Source organism: Lingula anatina, chromosome 6 (assembly GCF_051362555.1).
Source record: "Lingula anatina isolate TDL-2025a chromosome 6, LinAna3.0, whole genome shotgun sequence".
NCBI classification, from domain to species: Eukaryota; Metazoa; Brachiopoda; class Lingulata; order Lingulida; family Lingulidae; genus Lingula; species Lingula anatina.
The window spans coordinates 1,688,796-1,701,329 of record NC_141772.1 but is presented as its reverse complement, the minus strand read 5'-3'; the positions used below and the strand labels follow the sequence as shown (position 1 = coordinate 1,701,329).

General features: G+C 36.5%; 1 protein-coding gene across 6 annotated transcripts in view; it reads left to right on the top strand.

Annotated features, from left to right (window-relative positions):
• The window catches only part of LOC106169229 (uncharacterized), a 64,118-nt gene that overhangs the window by 8,502 nt on the left and 43,082 nt on the right, over positions 1-12,534 (top strand). Inside the window, exon 2 of one of the 6 annotated variants that reach the window (XM_013548636.2) lies at positions 10,116-10,363. The exons of 3 other annotated variants lie outside the window; for them this stretch is intronic. The gene's annotated coding sequence lies outside the window, so the exon portion shown is untranslated. Of the gene's footprint in view, positions 1-10,115; positions 10,364-11,193; positions 11,355-11,616; positions 11,866-12,534 lie in introns of those variants that run through there. 2 more of the 6 variants (XM_087014818.1, XM_013548660.2) reach the window with 2 other exon arrangements.

The following is a 12,534-nucleotide window of genomic DNA, read 5'->3' as shown; positions in this document are numbered from 1 at the left end:
GAAATGCAAAATTTGGCAAAATTTAGAACAGGGGCACATGACTTAGAAATCCAAAGAGGCAGATACCGAAAACCAAAATCAATACCCCCTGAAGAAAGGATCTGCAAGTTATGCTCAGATGAAGTGGAAAACGAAATACACTTTCTTTTAAAATGCCCCTTACTCACCAAACACAGGGAGATCCTAAAACCAGATCCTACACAAACCCCAGAGGGTCAGTTCAAATGCATAATGCAGTCAAACGATTTACATGTTATAAAGAATGTGGCCCACTATATCACAATGTGTAATAAGGTAAGAAAAAATATTCTCAACCAACCACCACCTAGTCAACCAAAGTAACGAGCGTATACTGCAATTGTAAAATCTGATCACAGTTATTGTATAAACAATATTGTAATTTACTATTGTAATTTTAGTTATATGATTATATTATGTATACTGTTAGGTCATAGTCATTGTAAAAAATGTACTTGAACCGCAATAAATAATAATAAAAAAAAATAACAATACAAGTAACATTCAAGGGATTGCTGTTGGGAATGAATTAAATATTATTTTAATGACATGAAGTTGTGTAATAAGTGTGATTTGCAAGCAGACTATGATATGAAACACTTGCTACCTATGGATAGCATTACTTCAGGTCCATTTTTGGGGGGTGGGGGGGAGGGGGTACCCTCTACTAGGGTCACAGACAGGATTAAGTCAGAGATAATTCATTGGCCATTGCTATTCACCATCCATTTACTTTCTGTGCATTGAGAATTTTTTGCACAAAAATGACATCATCACTCACTTTATTGTCCTCTGGTAGTGAGAAAAGGGGAGGCGGGGGGGGGGGGGGGGGGGGGGGGGGAGAGGGTGGTCAACAGTTGCATTGAGGTTTAGGATTATGTTATTCATATATGGGTGTATTCTAAGGCCTGGCTTCATATTCATGGTTGACTGAAAGCAACCCAAGCCAGGATTTTGAATGCATTATAAGTGAATGAATCGCTTCTTGTTGAACTTATCTGAGGACAAATAAAACTGCTAAAACATATTATATACATAAGATCAAGGCCTTAATCAATATCGCAAATGAATCATATTCACTGTCCTCTGACCAAATATCCGTAATCGGCCGTCTTGACACTGTTTGGAAATAACCATAGGTTCACTGGCAGCATGCACTAATTACTAGCCTGTTACGACATGAGAGTCTTGCAATATTCAGAAGTCAAGTCGTAGAATAAATGGCGTCTCCTGCTTTTTCCAAATTTGTTACAGAGTTATGGCCAGTGTCAGAAAAGCAAGATTACAGGTTGGTTAGACACTTAAAAACGGCGTGAACTCCAGGAAAAATGGTTCATTATGAGTTTTTGGTAGGAAAATCCTGGCTTAAAATGCTTCAACTGTAAAAATTAATGTACGCTTGATTAAAATTCAGCTATGGCTGAGGAATGTAATTTTTTTTTGTGAAAAATAACATTTAGATGGAGATTTCTCTTCAGATGTGCTAAGCTGAGTTTATGTTGCAGCTGATTTTGTTATGGTTATTTTTTGGCAAACTCATTTCTGTAAATACACTCTTAAGATCTACAAGGGCTTAAATCCAAAAAACAGAGTAACTTATACTCCCACTTCAAACACCTTTAGGCAGTTAATGAGCCGTACAAATGTTATACAAAGAATTGACGCAGTGTTCTATCTCACGTTACAAATTCAACATGGAGATTCTTTTTATAAGATAGGGTAGACAGTATGTTAAATTGCATTAGTTTCTCCTCAACTGTCTGTCATAGACTGTGTGAGTCTGATTGATAATATATTCCTTAATTATAACTAGCGGGGTTTTGGCATCTTGAATATTGATAATATAAAATGGGTTACTTTTGCACCTAAATTTATCATATTGATTGCATATTATTATATTTTTTTATTTGGAGAGTGATTTGTAAGTTTGATCTATGGGAGCCTATATGGGGGAGGGGGGGGGAGAGGGTTTAAGACCAAGGAAGCCCTTAGTATTTAAGTACTAGTAACTGTTGTCAGATTTGTGCTGTAAAACAGGGACTGGTTTCATCAAGGTTTTTAAAACAAAGATTTGTAAGACTCAACTGAAGGTGCATTCAGCAACATTTTAACGGAAGCGTTTTAACATTTAGACTCAGATTCACACATTTCGATTGCAGCTGGACTTTGGCAATTGAAATTTAAATTAAATTATAAAGTTCGTAGTTAGCAGCGTAAATGAATCAAGAAAATAGTGTTTTCAGTTTCTTGATTTTTCAAAACTTCTACATATGAAAACATGTGCCCTTAGTATATTTTCAGGTTTAATATGCTTACTTTTATATGTCCCTCATAGTATGCCTTGTTGGTGATTTACATCATCTGCCATTATAAAGCTTGCTAATATTATTGATATCAATTTACAAAATTGAGTTAAGTCCTGTATTTATATTCAAATTTAATTCCAAAGGGAGAATCTTTTTCAGAAAAAGTGGAGAGAGAGAGAAGAATAGCATGCTAATATCATAAACACTAAATCCGGCATATAACATGTCTCTGCAGATCAGGTTACTGGAGAAAGAATCTTCCTATATATATTCAAACCCAAGCACCATGCAGAAATTGCCCAATGCATTTCTTTGGTAGAGTAATTAGCAGAAACCATAGCCTTTTGTTCACTTTATTCGGAGAACACTTAAAATAAACATGATGGCAAAATTGCATGTTTTACATGGTAAATCCAAAGATCAAATCCTCATTGAATTGGCTCAGTGGTAACTTAAATGGAGAATAAAAGGCATAAATCCCTAGAAGGGTCGATAATAATGAATTAATTGTATACAGTGTATGTGTGTTAAAAGATCTTTATATGCAGTTAAGGGGCATGAACAAAAGGTTATAAGCCACATTTAATGAAACAATAAAAGCCCCATTTTTGACTGATTTTTAGCTGATTAAGAACAAAAATTACTTAAAATTTATATATATGATTTTGTAAAAATTGAAAAACCCAAGATTGATTGGGATGTACACGTGGAATATTTGATACTCAATTTTGATTCTGCTGGAAGTGAATAGCAGGTCTCAGGATATTGGTAGGACAATATTTTAATGAGTTTTAATGGCATTAATTATATAAGGCGATTTTTAAATTATATCAAAGTGTTTTTATCAATTTCTATAACTTGTATTGGTTATAGTCTTTTGTATTATTAGGATTTTAGAATAAATATTACAAGTAACATTTTTGTTGATGATTAAGTTAGCGAGACCTGCTCATGTGAAGGAAAGAGTTGCTGCCGACAACTATTTGGATGAATATGAAAGACTTCTACAATTGTAGGTATAAGGCACCTGTTTCAGAAAGCTTTACATTCAAGTCCCTTCATTTTCTTCTGTCATTTCAAATCCAGTTTAGTTAATATTTAGTAGGTTTTCTTGTGACAATTCTGAAGTTTCTTTATTCATATCAGATTATATTGTCTGCGTCTCGTATTTCATCATTTACAACATGTCGGATCTACAATGATTTCTATATAAATGTTTAATTACTTGGTTAAGATACAGTTTGTCAGGTACCAGTATGTTGGAGTGCTGTTGTGTGTGTGGTAATCAAAGTCAAATTGACATATCATATATTTATATACATATTTATATTAAATTACAAACTTGATGAAGTAATTATATAACCGAAGTTCTGTCTGTATCTCATGTATGTTATTTACTCACAAGTAGGGTTGCTAACTTAAGGCTTTTAAGTACTTCTACTATGCTACTACAACAGTAACTACTACTACTACTACTACTACTACTAACAGTTTAGCTGCAGTAATACTGTTAGGGCTCTCTCACCATTTTCTATGGCAGTTCGAAAAGTTGTTAATTGTTTATTGTCATTTTTCACTTAATAAAATGCAATGTAACATTTTTTTGAATACAGAATTTTAGTTGATGAATTTGAAAAATTATATTGCAATGTTAAGAAATTTTGCTTGTGATTAGAAAAAAAGAATGAATATTAACAAGATTAAATAGCAACATGAAATATTATTTCTTACATATAGAAAAGGACTCGATAATTAATTGTTTCTTTTTTAATTCCAAAAGTCATGAAGTACAACATCGATTTCGTCTGACAATAATGATGTGTAGGCGTTTCTGGATTTCTCTTTTTCATCAAATAGGTTGATCATTTCTTGACAGATCATCAAGGACTTGTGTGATGGATGATTTCTTGTAAGTCATCATTTATTATGATATCATAGAAAGCCTGGGATGAGAGGAAGAATTGAAGAACAATTTTAGTTATGTAAAGACTGGAAAGGAAACTAATGACTCTTTATTTTTTGTGGACAGACACTGCCTTTGTCTGCTGTTGTTGCCGTTGTCGCCATGCACTTTTTACTGTTAATGTAATAAATGGATAACAGTGTGACTTTCTATTCTCAAATTTACTGGGGTGATTTATACCGTCAAAAAACATGTCAAGTTCAAATAGTAGCTTTATTTTCTTATTTTTTCTAAAATCATCATACAAAATATATCTCAAGTTTTAAACAGCAGCTTTATTTTTCTATTCAACTTGTTCTACAGTCATCATACGAAATAAGTTTCCAATACTTATAATCCATGAATTATAATCCGTGAAATGCACAATTTACCCCATTTACAGAATCCAGTCATTTCCTTACTTCCAAAAGGTGATGTCCCAAACCCCCTCTACATACTCTGTGTAGGAGAATGTAGCCTGTATTACTGTTAAAGTACAAGGAGAAAATTGAGATCTGAATAGCTGTTAATAATTAGATCACAAATGATCCCACTGGATACAAGCAGAGACCAGAATTCTAGCAATCAAACCATGCAGATAATACTTACCATGGCCCATAGGAGCCTACGCGTGCGTCTTTTAGACGCCCCTTTACATGCGAAAACGACAAGGCCTATGGGACAGCACAACACTGTTTCAAATTAATTGGATTTGACATATAAGAGTTGGCTGAAAGTAACATGAGCCCTTTAGGCTAATAGGGTTTCAACTGACCCATGTCCAATAGTACATGTCGCGCGCGTCTGTGTGGAGATAGATTTTGTTGGAGGTTTGTAAGAGTTGAAAGCGACATGACTCTCAAGTTACGTCAACTTCGTTTATAAGGGTCTACTTATTCAGCTGCGAAAATCACACGTTATGCCTATTTCATATTTTATAACAGTGTCATTTGAGAGACGAACGCAACATGGGTCGTGTCAATCTCGCATCTGTGGAGTTCAGTAAGTGGCGAAAGAGACACAGCCATGTCATTTTCGGCTCTCAAAGCTCTGTAGTAAAAGACGAACTCGGCATAAGCCTTGTCGTTTTCGTATGTAAAGGGGCGTCTAAAAGACGCACGCGTAGGCTCCTATGGGCCATGGTAAATACTTACAGATCAGACAGCACAGCCTCAGTTATTTCAGTTGTGGCTATTTATAGACCGCCGCCTTTATGGTCTAGTGCATGCTGTATTGTATTTTAGGGTGAATTAGAGAGAGAGAGAGAGAGAGAGGAGGGGTAGGGTGACAGAGAGAGAGAGGAAGGGTAGGGTGACAGAGAGAGAGGAGGGGCAGCTTGACAGAGAGAGAGAGAGAGAGAGAGAGGGATGGGAGTTAAAGCAAGGGAGAGGATGGAGAGAGAAAAAATAAATGACACGAAAAAGGAGATAATATACAATATGTTCTAACTAAGGCATCACTCTGAGTCTTGCACACTAAACTACTAAAACTAGCTGTCATTACTTCTGTACATGTCACTAAGAGTCTGTGTTGTCTATGATAACAAATATGTGTGTAAAGTGTGAGAACACCTCTTAAGACCAGCCTGACTGAGTACAACGACAGGTGCAAAATAAATCAGAAAGGTGAGATTTGGGGAATGCATTGGCATGCCTCCTCAATGCCATCTCTTCAGTAGCATATGGCAGGATTGGATATATACTATATATGATATAGGGATCAAGTCAGAATACAGGTCCTGGGTGCTTTTTATGATTTGTTTTACAGGGGTAGATGAAGTGTTGCATTTTTTCAAGCTGGGCAGAACCACTGCTCATTAATTAGTGACAATTCTGACATGATTTCTCTGCAAATTATTTGAAGTGATCAGAAAAATAGGCAAGAAATTGAATAATGATGAAGAGTTGAGGAATGCATTATTATTTGTTGTCTATGGGTGCTTTCCCAGAGATTTAGATCGATCTAAAGATTAAGATTTAGATCGACCTAACTCCCTGGGGGTTCACGCTTAATTGCAGTCAGCCGAGCGGGCACCATAGTTAATTACCCCCTTACAGCTTTTAGTAGGTGGGACAGACGCTTAAGACGGCCAAGCTGACAGTAATCTAGTGAGACACCCTACAGGGATAGATCGATCTAAAAATCTATGGAAATGGGGTGTATGAGGGGGGGGGGGGAGGTTCTTTTTCTGAAAAAGTGGACCTTTTCCCATTAAACTCTTGTGTACCTAGATCAGTTTTTTACCCAGATCGGAATTTTTACCATCAGTTTGTTTGAACCCCCCCCCCCCCCCCAGCTATGAGCTTGCATGTTTCATTTGATTGCACAAACTACTCCATATACTCCCAAGTCTAGACATTGTTTGTTTTTTGGGGGGTCTGTACCCTTTGCCTTAAGACTTCACCCTCTCTTTCTTGCCTCTCATTTAAGTCTTGGGGTATATGTCACAATGGTACATTATACAATTTAATGTACTTACAGAATATCTGCAGTTCACTTAATAAATGAGAAAGTTCATCGTTTTCATACTCATCTACCAAGATTCTGTAATTGTCCTTTCTTATACAAGTGTTATGAGATGTAAGAAATTTACATGCAGTTCCTCTCAATAAATAGTCTTTTCCATGTGAGCACTGTGTATTAGTTCAGTTCAATTGTTCAGGAGAACTGTAGCAAGTGCAGTTCAATACTTTCAATATTTATAACAGTACAGAGCTGAAGGTTCTAAATAATACACCTATTGTGTAATATTCAGTGATGGTGTGACGTCCACTTTAGCTGACCAGGTCAAATTGGTCGTCATGGTTAGATGTCTAAATGTGAAATAAGCCAGCTATGGACTACTCAGGGACCCAGAGACCTCTCAGGCCTGGATTTAGAGATATTTTCTGACAGTCTTCAGAATTATCTTTATTGATTCATCCTCCATTTTTGACAGAAAAAATTAGATACCCATCAATGCAAACTGGAAAATTGGACTGTCTTCCGGAAGACGCAGAGGACAGCATCAACCGCATCTTCGATGCCATACCACGGAGGATTTTAGTGTTGGTATTAATGCACCAGCTAGTACCATAGATTCATTGTGAAGGCACCCTTAGTGTTGGTATTAATGGATGCAGGAGATTTAAAGGAACCCCTACGTCACTTAGAACAGGAGGAAGAAGGAAAAAAAAATCAGTGCCCTGATTATGCAACTTATGCAATTTGTTTAAGTGCAGCTATTGCATCAGTAAACTTTTTTGCCATATATGACCCTTGGAAAAGCGGACATTCAGAAGTATGAACCCTTTACCCCAGGGAATACCATACCCTCTTTACCCCAGGGAATACCATACCCTCTTTACCCCAGGGAATACCATACCCTCTTTACTCCAGAGAATACCATACCCTCTTTACCTCAGGGAATACCATATCCTCTTTACCCCAGAGAATACCATACCCTCTTTACCCCAGGGAATACCATACCCTCTTTACCCCAGGGAATACCATACCCTCTTTACCCCAGGGAATACCATACCCTCTTTACCTCAGGGAATACCATATCCTCTTTACCCCAGGGAATACCATACCCTCTGTACCCCAGAGAATACCATACCCTCTTTACCCCAGGGAATACCATACCCTCGGCATAGCAGTTGATTTCTGATCAAGGCTCCTTTAGTTTTTGGAATTGTGGACCCTCAGAATATAAGGATGCCTCCTGGCTGAGAGGCACATTTCTAAGGAAAGGTAGAATACTAGGAAGGGACTTTGAAGAGATTCCTGTAATGTATTGTCTTGGGTTCTAAGTGGATGATATAAAATTGCATCATCCTTAATTAGCTAGCCTCAGGTAAATCCCATAGGGAGATAATGACATTCTTCCATTCCGTTTATTAAGGTGTAGAACATGAGTTTATTTTCTGTAGAGTTGGACATGGATAGGCCCACAGTACTTTATAACAGGACCTATAAACGGATTAGGTGTTTGCTTATTTGAGCTTCATGTTAGCAAATGGCAATTATCATTTATGAAGGCTGTGTAATTCGAAGGAAAAAATGGATAACTAGTAAATCTGAAAATAATGAGGTAATACCATTATTTGCTTACGTCATAGCAGCCGAGAATCATGGCAGTTTTTATCCCAGGTATTTGTAATTGCGATGATGGATAGCTGTAAAATCATGCACTCATCATTAAGTGGTAAAGTAACATAGATATATACTGTATAAGTCAGAGTGATGTTTTTATATGATGAAGAGTAATCACCCAAAATGTTGTTTGTATGCAAACATACAGGTATACTTTCTAAAGTGAAAAAAAAATAGATTGTGTATATAACTATACTGGTTGTCTGTGTCAGTGCCACAGAGCTGTTTCTGTTGTGTTCAGTTTATTCAGCATAGAACTTGAAGTCATCTGGATGAAAAAATCCATAGAAAAGGTATGAAATTAGCTATAATGACTGCATTTACTTATGTTTTAGTGATAATCACTTACTTTGGAACAAAAATTTATGAAATCGCTGCATTTGGCTGTTGTCACCATGGCAACATGAACGAAGCTGCTTCATGAATTTTTGTTCAAAAATAAGTGATGACTGTAACTAAAACATTATTAAATACAAATCCTTCTCAGAACCATGAATGATTTTACAGAAAATGACGGCATCTGATCACATTTATGTAGAAAAAAGCTCCAATCTGTTAATGAATCCTTGGTTTGCAAGATGATTAATGTTCTGGTACTATTTTTTGGTGAAGAACAGGTGAGATAGACTCTGGTTAGTGAGTGCTGAATTCCTGGAGGCTTCAGATTCCAAGCATTATCTTCTTGCTTCATTTGCAGTTATTTGCTGATTTATTATGAATAATTCTTATTTGGGAAGCCAAGTATGATTTTGGCATAAGCACAAGTTTTTAGATTATACCAATCAATTCTTTTGAGAATTCATGTGTTGACGTTATCATGTAAATATTTAAAAGTCTTTTCAGCAGCATTTTGTCCCATGGAAGAACTTTTTGATTTCATCCCCCAGTTAATTGACTTAGTTATATAAATTAATTAATGAAAAAGAAGTTTTCTATTTGTTTGAAGGCCTTTATTTCTTGGCATTTTGGCATTTAAATGGCAGTGCATCTGAGTTTTTTTCTTTTTTATTGTGGATATAAATTAGGCTAATCAGAATTAGATTTGTTTCAATTTGGAGGAAACACCTTTGATGGTATTTTCTGCATTTGTGGTATTTAAGAACAGCTTGTCTCGCATCATAAACCAAAGGAGATAGAACTGAATCAGTTAATATGCTTTTATTAGCTGACATTTCCTTCCTGATCTGCCGAGGTATTTGAATACATACTTTGAAAGTGGTGTTGTGATTGTTAAGAAATAACACATTTTATTTTGATTTGGTGAGGGTGTTAAGGTTGATCCAATTTTTGTATGTCCAATTATTTTATGATACAGAAAGATGTTTGTGTGAATGTTTGCTGATTAAGTTTCTAAAAAGGAAAAAAAAGGCTGAAGTTAGAACTAGAGTTTTAGAAAGATTAATTCAAACATTGAATTTTTTTAATCTATTATTTCCACCCATTCCACCTATAAGATCATGTGATAGGATAGTTTGTTTAACAGAAAAAAACTATTCATTTTGTTTTTCTTCTGTTGAATTTAGACTTGAAAGGCTTTGTTTGAGTATAAATAACACCATCAAAATATAAACTTCCCTTTAAGTTGTGATGAATGTTGGATCAAAACAGAGGCTAGATCAACATTTCACTCAGATGAAAGAAGGACATTTTGTCTGCATGTTTTAATATTATATATCAAAACTTCCTAGATGAGAAATCAATTTACAATTTTTCAGCTGCCAGCAGAATTACAGCAAGGGTATAACTGGTGACCTTTTTATAGTGTGAACCACTGCGGGGAGCTCTAGATTCAGCGGGGTATCTGACGTCAAAAAATCTGCGTCTCAAATTGCAACAGTGAGGAGAAAGTGTACAGAGAGAAAGGAAGGTCTGAGGGAAGGGATATTATTATAGTATCTGAAAACTTCCATTCCATTTGGATTTCATCTTCAACAGCAGTGGTGCAGAAAAAAGTTGCAAGAAGGTAGATACAGGTGTAGTTATCTGTTGCACAGTTTGCATATGTTGATGGATGTTGTATATAAGGCTAATATGCTGGCAATAGTGCAGTATTACGTGTCTATGCAAAGACGCTTGTTGTGTGAATCTACTAATACTGAGTGTTCAAAAATTAGATTGAAATTGTTATTATATTCCATGATAGTCTTTGGGCACAGTAGACTAGTATTTCTATGATTTACACAGAATTTATAAATTTTTATAAAAAAATAATCATTTTTATTTGCACTATGTGTCCTGCCTTGTTATTGAAAATCTACTCTGTGACTTGATACTGTTTTCCCTTCAATATGCATAAATTTATAGATTGGAAAAAGTTCTTGGACCTAACTTTTTTGGGACTCGGCTATTTATGGCAGTCACAGCAGGCAGAGAGAGAAAAATCATAAAACCTTGAATCTTTCTCTTCCCAAATATGCATCATTTAAGGGTGATAGCACCGTATCCTGCTTTAACTGTTGTCAAACCAATTAGCAGAATTAACCGTGAACGGACAGAATTTAGATCAATATTGTATGTGGATGGGACCCACTACTGTGCAAGGATAACAGATTAGTGGAATTGGCACGGTTATAAGACAGAGATACCTATTGGGTAAGCCCCTGGTGAGCAGTATGTTATATAAGAGGCTGATTAAAGTGAAGTGGGTCTAAGTGACTGAGATGTTACTAGTGCATTACTGTTATCTATGTCTCCCAGTACATTACTGTGATAAAAAGGAGGGTTTTGTGTGGTGGTGGTAGAGGAGGGGGGGGGGGGGCGGGGGGGGGGGGGGGGGCAGGGAGGTTGGGGGGGGGTAGAGACAGAGGGTGACAGAAAGATACAGCAAAGGAGAAATAGGTGTGATAAACATTGTGTAAGAAAATGTGATTGCTTGATTATGCTGAGATGAGAAAGGACAAATAAAGCTTGACAGGAGTGAGACGAAAAATCATGAAGATGAAAGGGCAATTGAGGTAAAAAATTCATGTTTGCAGAATGTTTTCATTGTGGTAGTACTAAATATGAACATTAGTTTTGGCAGTTCCTAGACTGTTTTATAGGGATTTCTAATCTGAGTATGTGCACATGTTTAAATGTAATTTTAGAAGTTTAACAGCTGGTAAATAAATTTCTCAGGGAAGGGCAAAGCAGTGTATGCTGATATAAAACAAGAAATTTATTGAAAACAAAATCTGCTGTTTGGTGCCAGTTTTTTTTACAAAAAGGCTCATATTGGCAGCCAACCCAAGGCACAATCCCTGTTGTAGTGAGATTTCAGAGAGAGATTCCCAGGATGCACCGGGTTGGGTGATTATTATGGGAGACAAGTGGTTTTATTTTCACTCGCTCCAAATGATCATTACATAAGGAATTTAGAGCTAATCAATACCATAGTGCACCTGTAGGTAGCAGAGATAGGATGTTATCCACTGTTGACTGTTTAAATGATGCGGCTGTGTGGTCCTTTTGCCTTGTTGTTAACAGGTATGAAAATCATGTATTTGGGTGCATGGGTTTTTGTTCAAGGGAGTTTAAAAATAATTTTAGTTGTAGTCCTGGTATCAGTTTTTAACCTTGTTAGAAATGTATCCTTATGTTAATTAAAGTTACCTTATGCATTTGATAAGTTTATGAGGTATTTTGGACCCAATTTTAGAAAGGTCATAATAAACCTAATAAAAAAGTTAGCACAGGACTGTAGTCTGGGTTGGGGGGCTGGGGGTGGGGAAGGAAGAGGAGGAGGAGGCCTGGGGGTGGGGGTGGGGGGTGGTGGCTGGGTTGGGAAAGATTTGTCCTCAGTCAAAATCTGAACTATTTTGTATGCCACTATGGCAAAATCTCTACTAGTACTCTTTTCACACAAAATACCTCTCCACCTTTAAAAAAAGCTGGCTACAGGCCTTCAATCCTTGGAGTCCCAAGCCTGTTATGTATAGCCTTAAGACCCAGGTGTTCAAAATGGATAGATATTACAGAAGCTCCTGTTCAATTTACTTTTTTCAAATCATTTAGGACCAGGCTTTTGACCCGAGGCCAAGAGCTGCCGGGAACAGTTTTCATCTAAGCAGTGTTATCAATCACTGCCCCCCCCCCCCCCCCCCCCCCAGTTGAAAGTTTTCTCACAGAGCCATCTTTAAGAAACAGTTATGATTT